Source organism: Plecotus auritus (genome assembly GCF_963455305.1).
Source record: "Plecotus auritus genome assembly, chromosome: 4".
NCBI classification, from domain to species: Eukaryota; Metazoa; Chordata; class Mammalia; order Chiroptera; family Vespertilionidae; genus Plecotus; species Plecotus auritus.
Window position 1 is genome coordinate 10,828,021 of NC_137775.1, and position 14,823 is coordinate 10,842,843.

The window sequence follows — 14,823 nt, forward strand, 5'->3', positions numbered from 1 at the left end:
AATTTCTTCTTCTATTATTATTATTATTATTATTATTATTATTATTATTATTATTGTCTTTCCTGTCCTCTCACTGCTTTCCCTCTGGGACTCCAATTGTATGTTAGGCCACATTAAATTGTTTCATAGTCTGGTGGGTTTTTTTAAAGTCTTTTCTGTTTGTATGCCAAGTCAGACATTTTCCATTATGTCCTCAAATTCATTAATTTTTTCTCCTGAAGTATCTAATGTCTTGTTAATCCCATTCAGTGTATTTTTTACCTTGGACATTACATTTTTAAACATTTTTTTGTTAATCCTCACCTGAGGATATTTTTCCATTGATTTTTTTAAAAATTTCTTTATTGATTAAGGTATCACATATTTGTGCTCATCCCCCCATTCCCCTCCCAAACCCTTCCCCACGCATGCCCCCACCCCCTGTTGTCTGTGACCACTGGTTAGGCTTATATGCATGCATACAAGTCCTTTGGTTGATTTCTCCCCCTTACCCCTACCCTCCCCTACCTTCCCTGAGGTTTAACAGTCTGATCGATGCTTCTCTGTCTACGGGTCTGTTTTTGTTCATCAGTTTATGTTGTTCATTATTTCCCCTAGATGAGTGAGATCATGTGATACTAGAAATACACTTATAAGAACCGAAAATGGGACAAGCAATAATGGTTATGCTGAGAGGCAAATGAATCAGTCTGTAGTGAGTTTCTTTCTGGGCCAACAGTTCTTTTGAGTCCCAATTTCAATGTCAAACAGTTCCTTATGTGTACATGTCAGCAATGATATTTCAGTTCTGGATGGTGGACAAATGGTGGTAATGCAGGTCCGACCCTCTCTGGTTTGGTCCTGGGCAACCTTCAATGACGCACAGCTGCTGACTGCTGGTATGGCAAGGCGTCATCAGCGTCTTCCATCTCTGGACTGTTTCTCTTCTGTCTTCATGGCTGGAGAAATTCCTCTCTGTTGCAGGAATCCACATGGTCTTGGAGTTGTTTTCTGAAAATATACAAACATATTCTCGACAAAAAGTTAATAAAGGAATCTTTTCTATAAATTTGACTTGGGATCCTTTTTCATTTTTTTGCCCAAACGATTTTCCTTTGGCTTGTTTTGACACCATGTGTGTTTTTCATGGGTGTCTTGCTGTTAGCTTTACAAATGAAAGTTAATTTTCTAAAGTAAAAATTTTCTAGATGTAATTTACTTACAGGATATTTTTCCTTACATGATATTCTTCTACTGTCCCCCCTTTTTTAATTTAAATATTAGGAGGCTTTTGGAAATTTTATAATGTAGTCTTGATAGCTTTTAAATTTTAATTTTTTTGCACTAAAATATAACTGCTTTAGGTTCATTACATGTTACGCAATTTTACCATGAGATGAACTACCAATAAAAATTTTAGTTAACACTTTAGGAACAGCTTTTTGTCCAGTACCATTAATTTTTCTAGAATATTCACTTATTTCACTTAACCAATTTAAATTAGTCTGAGAACTTGACTACTATTTTACTGTCAAATTTAATATTCTATCAACAATCTTATTTTACCCTGTAAATATTAGTGGGAAGGATTATTTGCCTTCTTGAGTAGGCCCTGAGCATTCCTGGTGCTAGGCTGGATTTAGATATCAAAAATCCACTTCCCCACACCATGGGTACAAGACAACTCAAATAAGTCTTGTTGCAGTGAGAGGGCAGCTGCTGTCAGCCAAGTCTCTGTCTGTTACCTGGGTCCTGATTTGAGCTGGGCATGGGAAGCGAAGCAGCCATGGGGGTAGGAGACCTCCCTCAGAAGGGGTGAGGGTTCAGTCCCCTGCAAAGTTGGGGGGGTGAGGGTCTGTGCCCCACTTCTGTTGACTCCCAAGTTCTCTCCTGATGGCTCCTCTGCGACTGTTTCTGTCTTAGGTTGTTCCTTCCCTAAGGAATCTTACCAATCTCTGGCTAACCAGCCATCCTCCGGGGCCAAGCAGGGTGATTTGAGGTTCAGTTCTGTCTCCTTGGTGGCCTATGCGTGGAAGGGAGGGGGAGAGACAGAGAGAGAGAAACATTGATGTGAGAGAGATATATCACAGGTTCAACCAAGGCCAGGGATCGAGCCTGTAACTGAGGTATGTGCCCTTGACTGGAATCAAAGCTGGGACCCTTTAGTCCACAGGCCAATGCTCTATCTACTGAGCCAAATCGGCTAGGGCTGACATTATATTTTTAATATTTTTAGAAGTTTCATTTTTTTTTTTTATTTTTTATTTTTAAATATCTTTATTGATTTCAGAGAGGAAGGGAGAGGGAAAGAGAGACAGAAACATCAATGATGAGAGAGAATCATTGATTGGCTGCTTCTTGTACCTCCCCCAATGGGGGTCAAGCCCGCAACCCAGGCATGTGCCTTTGACTGGAATCAAACTCAGGACCCCTCAGTCTGCAGACTAATGCTCTATCCACTGAACCAAACCAGCTAGGGCTCATTTTATTATTTTATATCTACCACTAGAGGCCCGGTGCACAAAATTCATGCAAGGGGGGGGGTCCCTCAGCCCAGTCTGCACCCTCTCCAATCTGGGACCCCTTGAGGGTGGTCAGACATCCCTCGCACAATCCAGGACTGCTGGCTCCCAATCGCTCGCCTGCCTCTGCCTGATTGCCCCTAACCGCTTCTGCCTGCCAGCCTGATCACCTCCTAACCACTCCCCTGCCAGCCTGATAGATGCCTAACTGCTCCCCGGCCAGCCTGATTGCCCCTAACTGCCCTCCCCTCCTGGGCCTGGTCACCCCTAACTGTCCTCCCCTGCCAGTCTGGTCGCCCCTAACTGTCCTCCCCTGTAGGCCTGGCCCCACGCCACTGCCCTCCCCCCTGCTGGCCTGGTCTCCCCCAATTGCCCTCCTCTGCTGGCCCGGTCACCCCTAACTGCCCTCCCTGCTGGCCTGATTGCCCACAACTGCCCTCCCCTGCAGGCCTGCCCCCCCCCCCAACTGCCCACCCTTGCTGGTCTCCCCGAACTGCCCTCCTCTGCTGTCCTGGTCACCCCTACCTGCCCACAACTGCCCTCCCCTGCAGGCCATCTTGTGTCCACATGGGGGCAGCCATCTTTGACCACATGGGGGCAGCCATCTTGTGTCTTGGAGTGATGGTCAATTTGCATAATACTCTTTTATTAGATAGGATGTCTTTCCTTAACATGCTTGTGCATTGTTTTATCTTTTGAACATCTGGAGTATCTTTGTAATAGGTGTTTTAATGTTCTTGTGCATTCTGTCATCTTGTCATTTTTGGTTTGTTTCTGTTGGTTGATTCCCCTCTGCCCCCTCATTGGATTATAATCTCCTCTACATGCCTGATTTTTAAATTTTGTGTTGTTAGGTGCTGGAGTTTTTTTATATTCCTTTAAATATGTTGAGATTTATTCTGGGACATAATTAAGTTACTTGGAAGCAGTTTGATCCTTTCATAGCTTCCTGTTAAGCTTAATGAGGTAAGACTAGAAAAGCCTTTAGTTAGGGCTAATTCCAGATAAGCCTTAGGTAATAACCTTTCTGTATAATCTGCCCTGTGCCTGGTCTGGTATGAGGTTTCTCCATTCTGGCTGTTGGGAATGAAAGCTATTCTAAGCCCTGTATGAACTCTCTGATTGTGTCAAGAATGTCACTTTTAGGTGTTGGTTTGTTTTTTAATATAAACTCAATCAAAGTTCACGCACTGCATGTTGTTCTTGTCAGTTTATTATGTTAATCTATAAGAGTTTCCTACCCATCCATCCATCTCCACCTCCCTTCTTTATAATGATGTTGACATATGTTTAAATTTATTGTTGAAAGTATTACAGGTGTCCCCTTTGACATTGACTTTTTGAAGAGTTCAGGCCAGTTGTTTTGTAAAATGTTCCACTTCTGGAATTGATGGTAGCATCATGGTGTCTTCTAACCTCTTTATTTCCTGTAAACTGGAAGTTAGGACTAGGTGTCTGATTAGAATTGGGTTTTATATTTTAGGCAGAAATTTTTTAGTTTAATGTCAAATTTATTTGCTTTTCTCTGTGTGTTTTGGGCCTTTTGTATTTTGTTTAAGAAATCCTTAATAAAGATATTCTATATTTTAAAAGGTATAAATAAAGCTTTGTTTTTTTACATTTAAATATTTAATCCTCATTAAATTGTGTGTGTGTGTGTGTGTGTGTGTGTGTGTGTGTGTGTGTGTATGGTGTGATATCGAGATCCAAATTCACTTTTTTTTTTTTTTTTAACATATGGGTAGTCCAACTGTCCAAACCCCATTAATGACTGGTGTATCTATTCCTGGTTGACCTACAGTTCTATTTCTCTCATATATGTTTCTATATATGTTTGGGTTTTGTTTTATGGGCTCTCTATTCCATTGGTTTATTGTTTATCCTACTGCCAATACCAAACATCTACATTTCTGTAGCTTTATAGAAAGTATTTACACAAATCCCCCACCTGTTTCATTAGGAATGCCTTTACCTTTTGTTCTGGGCAGTTGTGAAACCAACTTCTCAGGTTTTCCAAAGAATTCTCTTGGGACTGATTACCTTTGCATTCAAATGGTTGATCATTTTGTGGGGGGTAAATCTTCATAATACTGAATTTTCCTGTTCATAAAGATAGCATAGCCTTCTATTTAGTTATTTAAATTCGTAGAATTTCCTTTATAAAGCTTTTGAACTTTCTTTGTTAAATTTACTCCTGGTTTCCATATCCTTATGTTCTATTATAAATAGTATCACTTAAAAATATGATTTTCTCTTTCCTGATCTATGAAGTTACATATATATTTTTAACTTTTTATTTTGAGATAATTTTAGATTTTCAAAAGGGTTAAAAAAATAAAAGTGTGTGTAACATCCTGTGCAGGGGCCATGCTAATCGTCTTTGTAGCATACCAATTTTAGTATTTGTGCTGCTGAAGTGAGTTATATTTTTCATTACTGTTCTTACATCCACCCATTTTACTAAATTTAAAACCTGTAAGGTTTTGGGGGGTCTTTTATGTGAGCGATAAATAATATCTGCAAATAATATTTTTCTTCATTATTTTAAAATTTATTAAAAAACGTATACATGCACAGGGTAAAAATATCAGGGAAAACAAGTCTACTTTTAAGACCTCCATCATTGCAGAGCTGGGAAGGTGCCTGCAGATGTTTTATTCTAGCCCAGTCTTTCTCTGAGGTTAGCCCTTCTAGTCACCTGGCTGTATATGAAGGTTCTATTTAAAAAAATTTTTTTTAATAATATATTTTGATTTTAGAGGAAGGGAGAGGGAGAGAGAAAAAAAATCCATGTGAGAGAGAAACATTGATTGGTTGCTTCCCTCATGCACCTGCAATGTAGGTATGAGCCCTGACCGGGAATTGAACTGGCGACCTTTTGGTGCACAGGATGATGCTCAACCAACTGAGCCACACTGGCCAGGGCTTATGTGAAGATTTTAGACTCAGCTTCCCAACTCTTTCAGGCCCCAAGCGTAGTCTTCATCAGCATCCCTCCTCACTGTTGGCCTGAGGCCTTTAGCCCCCAACCTCTGTTCTGTACATAATTCTGAGCCATCAATAGAGAAAATGGTAATGACATTACATAAGAAACTATCACCCCCACCAGGCTGGTGTGGCTCAGCGGTTGAACATCGACCCAGGAACTAAGAGGTTGCGGGTTCGATTCCTGATCAGGACACATGCCCAGGTTATGGGCTCCATCCCCAGTGGGGGCCATGCAGGAGGCAGCCAATTAGTAATTCTCATCGATGTTTCTATCTCTCTATTCCTCTCCCTCTCTCTCTAAAAATCAATAAAAATATATTAAAAAATATATTTCCCTCAATAGAGAAAGATAAACATTGTCCATACAGAAGACTCTAAAATGTGGCCTTAAACAATGAGCAAGGGAGAAATAATGGTTGAATGCAATAGAAGTAGTGAGAAGAAATAACTTACTGATTTCTGAAACTTGAATTCAGTAGGTTTAGTGGGAAAAATAAAAATAGTAAAAATTTCTGTACCTAGCATTTCAAGGAAAAATTGTCCTTAATTGCAAAAGCTGACATTTTAGGTATGAAAAACTGCCGTTTTAACAAGAGATGTATGTATGGAAACAAAGTTCTGTTAACAGGAAGTGATTTTAATGGCGATGGCTTCTAACCACAGTGTCCATCAGGCACCCTTGACTTACTTACAGGGCAGTCTGGTGCTCTGTTACTATTATTAACATCTAAGTTAAAGTGACCATGTGATTTTGAAATTAAAATTGCTCACTAATTATAACTCGCTGCAAGGTTTCAGGTTGATCTCTTTAAAAAATATTTTAAATTAATTTTAGAGATGAAGGGGGAGAGAGAGAGATAGAAACATAAATGATGAGAGATAATAATTGATCAGCAGCCTCCTCCATGCCCCACAGTGGGGCTTGAGCCTGCAACCTGGGCATGTGCCCTGACCGGGAATCAAACCATGATCTGGTTCATAGATTGATGCTTGACCACTGAGACATGCCGGCCGGGCTGGGTTAATCTCTTTTACCAGTTGAAATTTGAAAGATTTTGGTCTGAACTATTAAAGGCTCAAAGTAGAGAAACTTTAAGTTTATACTCACACAAATGTTTTTAAATATATTTGTTTCTTTTTAGTTATTGAAATATATTTCATATCTGTTTTCCACTGATCATAAAAAATTTTAATCTCAAGTTTGACATTTCTTACCCATCTAGACTGAGTCACAAAGAATGCATAATAGATAGTAAAATCGAAATCACAGAGGCCTTACCTTTCAGCGGCTGTTGCTATGAAACTGTTTTGATGGGAAATTTCAGAGAAGCTTGTGCTTCCTGTTATTAAACGATAGAATATGGAGATCCCCTTAATTTTCAAAAAAATTCTCTCTTTTTTTAAGCAAGTAATCTCAATTCTTGCTACTGGGGCAATCTTTATTCTTACCCGAGCTTACCCCATAGCGGACTGCTAATTAGGGTTAATATTGTTGGCCACCTCTCCTATTCCTTGTGTATTGAATGGGCAGATGGGCAGGGGTTTTGAGAGGTGTTTTATGTGCAGTTAAAAAGTTGTATTGCTATTATTTTATTTTGCTTAGGACACTAGGAAGCTCGAGACACCTAAAGGATTGCAAATGTGGCAACGCACTAGCAAGAGAGCTTGTATAAAAAGAGAACTTAGGAAAGTGTGGCTTTGTTGTCGTGGATCTAGAATAAGACCACACTCACCTGTGGTTCTTGAAAAAGAGAAGAGTTTTGTTTTGTTTTGTTTCTCCAAGGGCAGCTCGGTCTGGTGGACAGAGCTTGGGATTCTGAGTCAGAAAACGTGAGTCAAGAGCAGGGGCAAGATGGAAAGAAGAACAATGTGATGGTGTGACTGAAGAGAGGACGGAAGAGTGGTGAGCGTCGGAGGGGAGGAGGAAATTAGGGAAGGGCGTGCCCTGAATGCAGAGCTGAGAAGCATGGGTTTGCTTTTCCAGGCGGCAGGAAAGGAGACCATATTCCTGGGAAAAGATATGGGTGGCATTGGGGAGCTGAGAAAAGTTACTCTGGGGGTTGTATACAAGCTCTTCCCCAAGGGCCAGCCCTCAGTTCTCAGATGGCATTGCCTTGCATTCATTCACTCTCTGTGGCTAGCCCCAATCCAGAGTCCTATCAAAGCCGGCTTCCCAGGGGCGATGATGTGGAAGCTGAAACCTTGTGCACTGGTAGCCACGTTGCTGCAGAACTAGAAGGTGGAACGCGCACCACAACAATAAAAAACTTTAACGTGTTGCTATCTTTGCTACATAATCACTCATTGGGCATTATAGGAAGTAATGCAGATATCTTGGTCATGGATGGACATGCTTTTAGGAAAACTCTGACATGGTGTAGGGTCAGAATGAAGACTGGCTCGTTGGTGGTGCTCCCCTTACCCTGCGTTGTAGGAAGTGTGGCGAGGGCTGGCCTGCGGTCCTGAGAACAGGCCCTCGTCTGGCACGTGGAGGGCACCTCCCGAGTGGAAAACTGGTCTCGCAAATTCTGCAGCCTCAGCAGACGGCAGGAATGCATTTGAAAGTTATGTTTCATTATTACGTTGACAAATGGTAGCTGCTGTTAGAAAATCCATTGAAGCTCGAATTAGTGCTCCAGGTGACTATCTTAATCTAGGTTCCTAGCAAAATGTCCCTTTTTCTATTGGTTTCAGATGGTACTTTCAATTTCCATGCCAACAGTCCCATTCTGTATGTGTTTTAATCTCCTAGATGGCCTCAACTCTTCTCTGGGAGACAAATGGGGAGTAAGTAAAGAAGAGAGGCGAATCCCAGTTACCATGTGCCTTTCTTCCTTCCTCAGCACCGCTCCCAGGTTCTAACCCAGCCCGACCCACTGGCTGACTGCGCGTCCTTGGCCTGGTCACCCTGGAGGAGAGTCTGTCCCATGATGTGTCTGCTGCAGGGGCCCTGCTAGCTCAGGGCCAAAACAGAGGTTGCCGCCTGTACATCCCCTCGGGGACTGTCTGATCGACCCCTCACCTGTGCCCCAGCCAGGCGTGCTGGTTCCTGGGACAGGCCATTGCCCTACCCAGGCAAGTACGTAAGGCATTTTGCCCCTATCTGGGGCGGGTCACGCCCAGTACCTGCTCTGTTCTAGATCATTCTTTAGTGCCTGCCACACGGGAAGGAGGATGTTCCTTCATCTTGCCATGATGCTCCTCGAAAGGTCCCTTGATAAACTCTCGAGGTAGGGATGGAATGGCCAGCCTCTCTGGTCTTGGGCACTGCAGAGGCATTGTGTTTTGTCGGGAGGTGGGCTACTGTGTGGTTTGATCCTGTTCTTTGTCTTAATCTGATCCCTGATGGGCTTCCCCAAGTGCAGGAAATAAACGCAGAGTTTGGGGCCTGTTTGCCCATATCCACTGAGGCAGCAGAATGCTGTGGTCAGGGGGGTCTGGGGTCAGGCTCCCAAGCCTCAGTGACAGAGAAGCAGTCTCCCACCCCTTGCAGGGCTGCAGGGACCTGCGCCCAGGGTCATATCCCCGACAGAGGCAAGTAGCCTGGTCCCCCAGCCCATAGGACGTGGGGACTTCCTTGGGACTCTGTGACGGAAGGGACAGGGTCCTTCCCCAGGCCCATGGCCCCTGTGCACCCCATCTGCACAGCCATTTCTGTGTGCTGTAGTTCTCTGTGTAAAGCTGTGAGCCCTGACTGGTCTCTGGAGCCTGTGGGCTCAGCTGCAGCCTGGGTGGGAACTTGGAGCGGAAGTTCCCCCCCAACCCATTAGCGCCTCTGCCGCCCCAGTCCCTCCTGGTTTTCCCGTGCTGCCGGCCAGGGCCCTCACCCAGAGCTCTTTTGCATGTGGTTGTTAAACTTTGATTCGTGACTCATGCTGAGGCTCAGGCTTGAATGCCTCCCTCATTTGATTGCTTTCTTCCTTTCCTTGTTTTTTTTTTTTTTTAACCAAAGCAAAAGTACCTTTGCAGCTGAGCGGGACCGTGGCATCCAGGAAGTGGTGCTCGGGCATAAGAAGTCTCCCAACAGCCACGTGGCCTCAGTGACACCTGGGTCGCGGGGAGAAGAGGGCAGTGTGACAGCTGGACAGCCTAAGGAACGGAGGCCCCTGGAGTCCACTGCGAAGACCGCAGCGACAGGCTGTGCTGGTGAGTGACGGCCCCTGGCTGGCAGTCGGTCACAGACACCGCGCAGCCTTGTGTGGAGAGTGACCGAGCATAAGGGGTGGGAGGGGGCACAGGTTGGAGAGCAGTTCTTGGATGAGGAATCTATTTTCTCACACCTTAAATCATTGTAAGTACTCAGATGGGGGAAAAAAAAGGTAAGCATTTTCAATTTCCTTTGGGTGAAACCTTTGTTTATTTCAGCAAAATTGTCTTTGATTTCAGGATGGTTTTTGTGGGAGAAAGATGAATCAGAGGAAGCTCCTTGGTTTCAGTAAAAACTTCTGCTGTAGTCTTTGGGAGGGTTTTAATTTTATGAAATCAGAAGGATCAGGATCGCGGACACATTTTAAACCTGTGCCACGCTCTGGGAGGCATCTTCTAGATTGGAGACTGATGTGTGGGTGTCAGTTTCCTGGCCGACCAGGGACAGAAGGCAGCAGCTCAAACACCGTCTCCTCTGGAGGGTGGCTCTGTGGGCTTCCAGAAGCCTATGAGGACGCTGAAATGCATTTTAATCTGACGGCAGTGAAGACAATGTTGGCTAATTCTCTGCCCCCATTAGAAGCCTCAGCCATGCCCCCAAGACTATAAAGTTTTCTCCAAGGCCCAGGGAGGCCAGCTCGGGAGTGCCAACACCTGACATGTGAAGAGGCTGGGAGTGGAGGATAGGAGAGGGTTTTGTTTTTTTGAAACGTTGCTTCCGAGTTGCCCTGGGCTATGGATCAGGGCTGTACATACTCACATGTACACCCATAGTAGCCTGTAGCAAGAGACAAGTTCAAGGAGATAACGAAGGGCCAGGCCAGTCTACCCACACTCACAGCAGCAATTCACAGCAGCCGAAAGGTGGCAGCAACCCAAGTGTCCACTGTCCGATGAAAGGCTAAACAGAATGCAGGACATACACACAATAAAATATTATTCAAACTTAAAATGGAGGGACATTCTGACACATGTTACAACAAAGGTGAACCTTGAGGACATTGTGCTGAGTGAAATAAGCCATCATAGAAGGACAAATGCTGTGATTCCATGAGAGACCCAAAGTAGAAGTGTGTTTGCCAGGGGTGAGAGAAGGGGAGAGGGAGTTAGTGTTTAATTGGTATAGTTTCCACTGGGGAAAACGGAAAAGTTCTGGAGATGGATGGTAGTGATGCTTGCTTAATTCTACTGAACTGCACTCTTAAAAATGGTTAAGATGATAAATTTTATGTATATTTCACCACAGTTAAAAAAACTGTAACTCCCTTAAAAAAAGGGGGGGTGGCCAGGCCTGGGCTGAAGTCCTTGCCTCTCTGTGACTTCCCCAAAATCTAACTGACTCCACTGAGAGCTCTAGAGCTGAGCTGAACTGGGCAACTTCCGCCTGGGCTCCCACAAAAACTTTCTCCCCATCACAGTGGAGCTGGCAGAGGTGACCAGGGATGGACTTGGGGGTCTGAGGCTGTGTGTTGGATGTGCTCACTCTGGGGCCGATGTGTGGGTTCAACTCTGCCCTGAGGCCCTGAGCAGCCCTGGGGAGCAGCCTCTGACCTGGGAGATGGTGGGAATCAGTGCTCTTGGGAGTCTGGTCTCTCTCTCCCACTTATTAGCTGCGGGATCTTGGGTAAGTCAGCAATATCTCTCTCCTCCTCCGCTTTCTCACCTGCAACATGAGCAGCCCTTTCTACCTCCCAGGCATGTTAGCCTTTCCAAAGATAATACACAAGGAAGCGCCTTCTAACTATAAAACACTGTGAGCTACTGGTTCACCACAGGTCTTCCCCCTCATTTCCTCCTCAAGTTTCCCCTTCATTCCTGTCCGCAGGGGCCCTTCCCGACCACTGGGATGGATTGGTTGATTCTAGAAGGGCCAGGTCTGATCTGACTCCCATTTCCCACCTGTGAGGTCCCACGTCCCCCCTTCCTTCCACAGTTTAGTTGGGTCACCGCTGACTTGGGCTTCTACCCGAGCAACAGTCACCGCACTGCTCACCGCATGAAAGGGTCGCGGTGCTGACCCTTGTGGGAGCTCCTGAGGAGACGTGGGAGATTGTCAGTGTTACTATCAGCGGTGCTGTTTGTGACTTCCAGTCAAGATTGAGGAAGAAAGCTCAAGTGAACTCGTTCACACTTTCAGGTCTGAAAAATAGGAAGGAAGAGAAGCCAGCCGTGTTGCAGCTCAAAGACCGTCCCATCTGAAGGGAGCGTTGGGACCCGAGGGCCCGAGAACAGCACCCAGCCCAGGTTTCTCCTTATTTGGAAATTTTCAAAGGAAATGAAATTGATTTTAAAGTCTCAAGGGGGAAAAAGCCTCTAAGTGGGCAGATGTTTCAGTTAAGCCTCTTCAGAAAGCAGCTGTGTGGGGACCTGAGAGCTCTGCAGAGAGCTGCTGGGGGCAGGGCCTCGCGTGGCCACTCACTCCCCCTCGTCCCCCCGGGGGTGAGAGCCCCGAGGTTTTTTATCTTGAAAATGTTCAAGTTTCTGTCATTCCAGAATGCAAGGTTACAAAGCTCACACGGACTCTCCTCGTAGCTATTACTTGTGGCCAGAGAGGTCACCTGACCTGTCATCGTTGGGTTTCCCCCTCTGCAGTAACAAGGTGTTGCCTCCGCCCTGAACACAGCATGTACCTGTGATCAGTCTCTGCCATTTATGAGCTTTGTACCCTTTACTCAGTGCCCCTCTGAGCCTCAGTTTCTTCACCTAGGCAAAGAGAGTACTGTCATCTACCGCCCCCCCCCACCAGAGATCATGGAAAGTTCGAGCAAGAGCCTCTACGTGAAAGTGATGTGGAAACAATGAGGAGCTACGTGAAAAGGACTTTTATGTTCGTGTTGCTTGTTTCTGTCTTTCTTCTCTTCTCTCTGACTTTAGTCCCACCCTGCTAATCTTTCTCTCCTCCTCCTCTCTCTTCCATTTCTCTCTTTCTTCCAAACCAAAGTAAGTGCTACAGTGCATGCATTAGCAGGGAGGGCTGGGGTGGGACTGGAACTGGAGCTATTGGGACTGGTAAGGCTCCTTAGAGGATGTGACAGCGGGGTTGGGCCTGGTGGAGGGGCGGGTGCTGCAGGCTAGGGAAGAGCGGAGAGAAGGCCTGCTGGCCTGGGAGACTAGGGCCTTTCAGGGACAGTGAGCGGCTCCTGGTGTGAGTGAGGCTGGGCTGCCAGGCTGGGTGAGTGCCCTCCTCCTCCATGGAGATTGGACCCCAGCCCAAGGGAACAGCCGTCCTGAGAGGGGACTGGTCACTAGTTAAGAGTAGAAGGAGGGGCTGGACTAGAGGTACATGACCAAGCATATTGGAAGGTGGGCCTGGCCAGTGGGGAAGGGCTTTTAGGCTCATGCTGCAGAGTTTTGACGTTTGCTCTGTACAGGACGGAGGCACACAGACGTGTTGGAGAAGATCCAGGAAGTCTTTAGTCAGTGCACTCACTTGATTGGAGCTGTGGGTGACAGGTTGGAGAGGAGCCCCTGGGAGAGACAACTGGGCCGGCTCTGACTGGGAAAGGCCCGTTCTTCCTTTGTCCTCCGGGTCTGTGAGGGCCCTTCTGGTCTCTCCTTTCCCTCAGAGGAAGATGAGTCATTCCTCACCTGTATTTTTAAAACACATTTTTCTAATCAAAACTATTGTGTTTATCATCATGATTTAGGGCTTATTGCTTACATTTGTTGTCTGTTTTCCTGAATAGGTTCTGAATGAATTGAAGTTAAACTGTGTTTTATTTTGTTTTCATAGAACTGGGTTGCAGCACAGTAGGTGATCAGTGTTTGCTACATGAATGAATGAATGAATGAATGAATGAATGAATGAGTAAATGAACGCACTAGAGTGGTGGTGCTGTGAGTGTAAAAGAGAGGATGGTTATGGAAAATGTCCAGGAAGTAGAAGTAATGGCATTTGAATGTAGATGTGAGAGAAAGGGAAGAGTTAAAGGTGGCTGAGATTCTTCTTTGGGCCTCTGGGAGAAGCCATTCAATGAGATTCAGAACCAGGAAAAAAAAAAAACAACATGTGGAGAGAAGATATTTTCAGCTTTTGACATTTATTAAAGGAAAATCTATTAAACTCAGGTGGAGTAGGCACTATGCCGGGTATTGGTGATTCTGAGACAAATAGATCAGAGTGCAGTTCGCAGATTCCTGAGAAATAGTTAAAGAATTCAGTGTGTCATGACAGGTGTGAGCAAAGTGCCTAGTGGATGAGATGACCAGCCTCTCATTCTGTCTGTGGAGTTAAGGGTGACCGCTTTGAGTGCATTTGAGCTGAATCTTGACGTTTGTCAAACCAAACGGCATTCCAGGTGGAGAGGAAAGCATACACGGTGATGTGAATGTTCTGGAATAGTTGGGGAGCCGGGAGGGGTTCAGCGTGGCTCTAGAGAAAGAGCTGGTGGGCCAGTGGTGGGTGGTGAGGTCGACAAGTGACAGCTCAGCAGCCTGCTCAAGAATCCAGTGCCTTTCTTGTAGTCAACAGGAGGTCGGAGGATATTTATAATCAGAGGGTGATATGGGCCCAGGCAGGGGGGTGATGTGACAAATGGGCGCAGCAGAGGCCTCTCTGTCCAGGAGTCTGGCTGGAAAATGCCCTTCACCTGCCAGACCCTGTCACTGTTGGTTCTGTTCGGGTTCCAGCACTACAGGGAGAGGCCTAGCATGAGAATGAGAAGCTGAGCTGGGAAACTAGAAGAGAGATGTGGATCCTGCAGGGGACTCCTGTGGGAGACTAAACCGAAGGTCAAGACCAAAATCAACAGGCAGGAAGGTTCCATTGAGCGTGATTTGTAACGGGAAAAAATGGAAGGCAATTTAAATGTCATCATTTGGCATATGGTTAAACACCATTCCTTCCTTCATTCATTCATCCATCCATCTATGCATCCATCCAACAAATATGCATCAAGGTTCAGCTGTGCCAGGCCCCCGTTCAAAATGCTGGAGATGCAGTGGGAAGCAGAACAGATAAGCAGGCATGGAAAGATTTCCATAACTCATTTTTAATAAGAAAAGCAAATTGTTGAACATTACATACAGTATGCACTATTTATGCTAAAAACATCCTCCCAGGACAATACATCTGTGTGTCTATTAGATATGCAAGTAAATGCATAGAAAAAATGCTGGAAGAGCGCAAACAAATACTCAGCAGGAGAGGCAAGTGGGATTTGGGGTGTGTACGAAGAGACAGTGTATC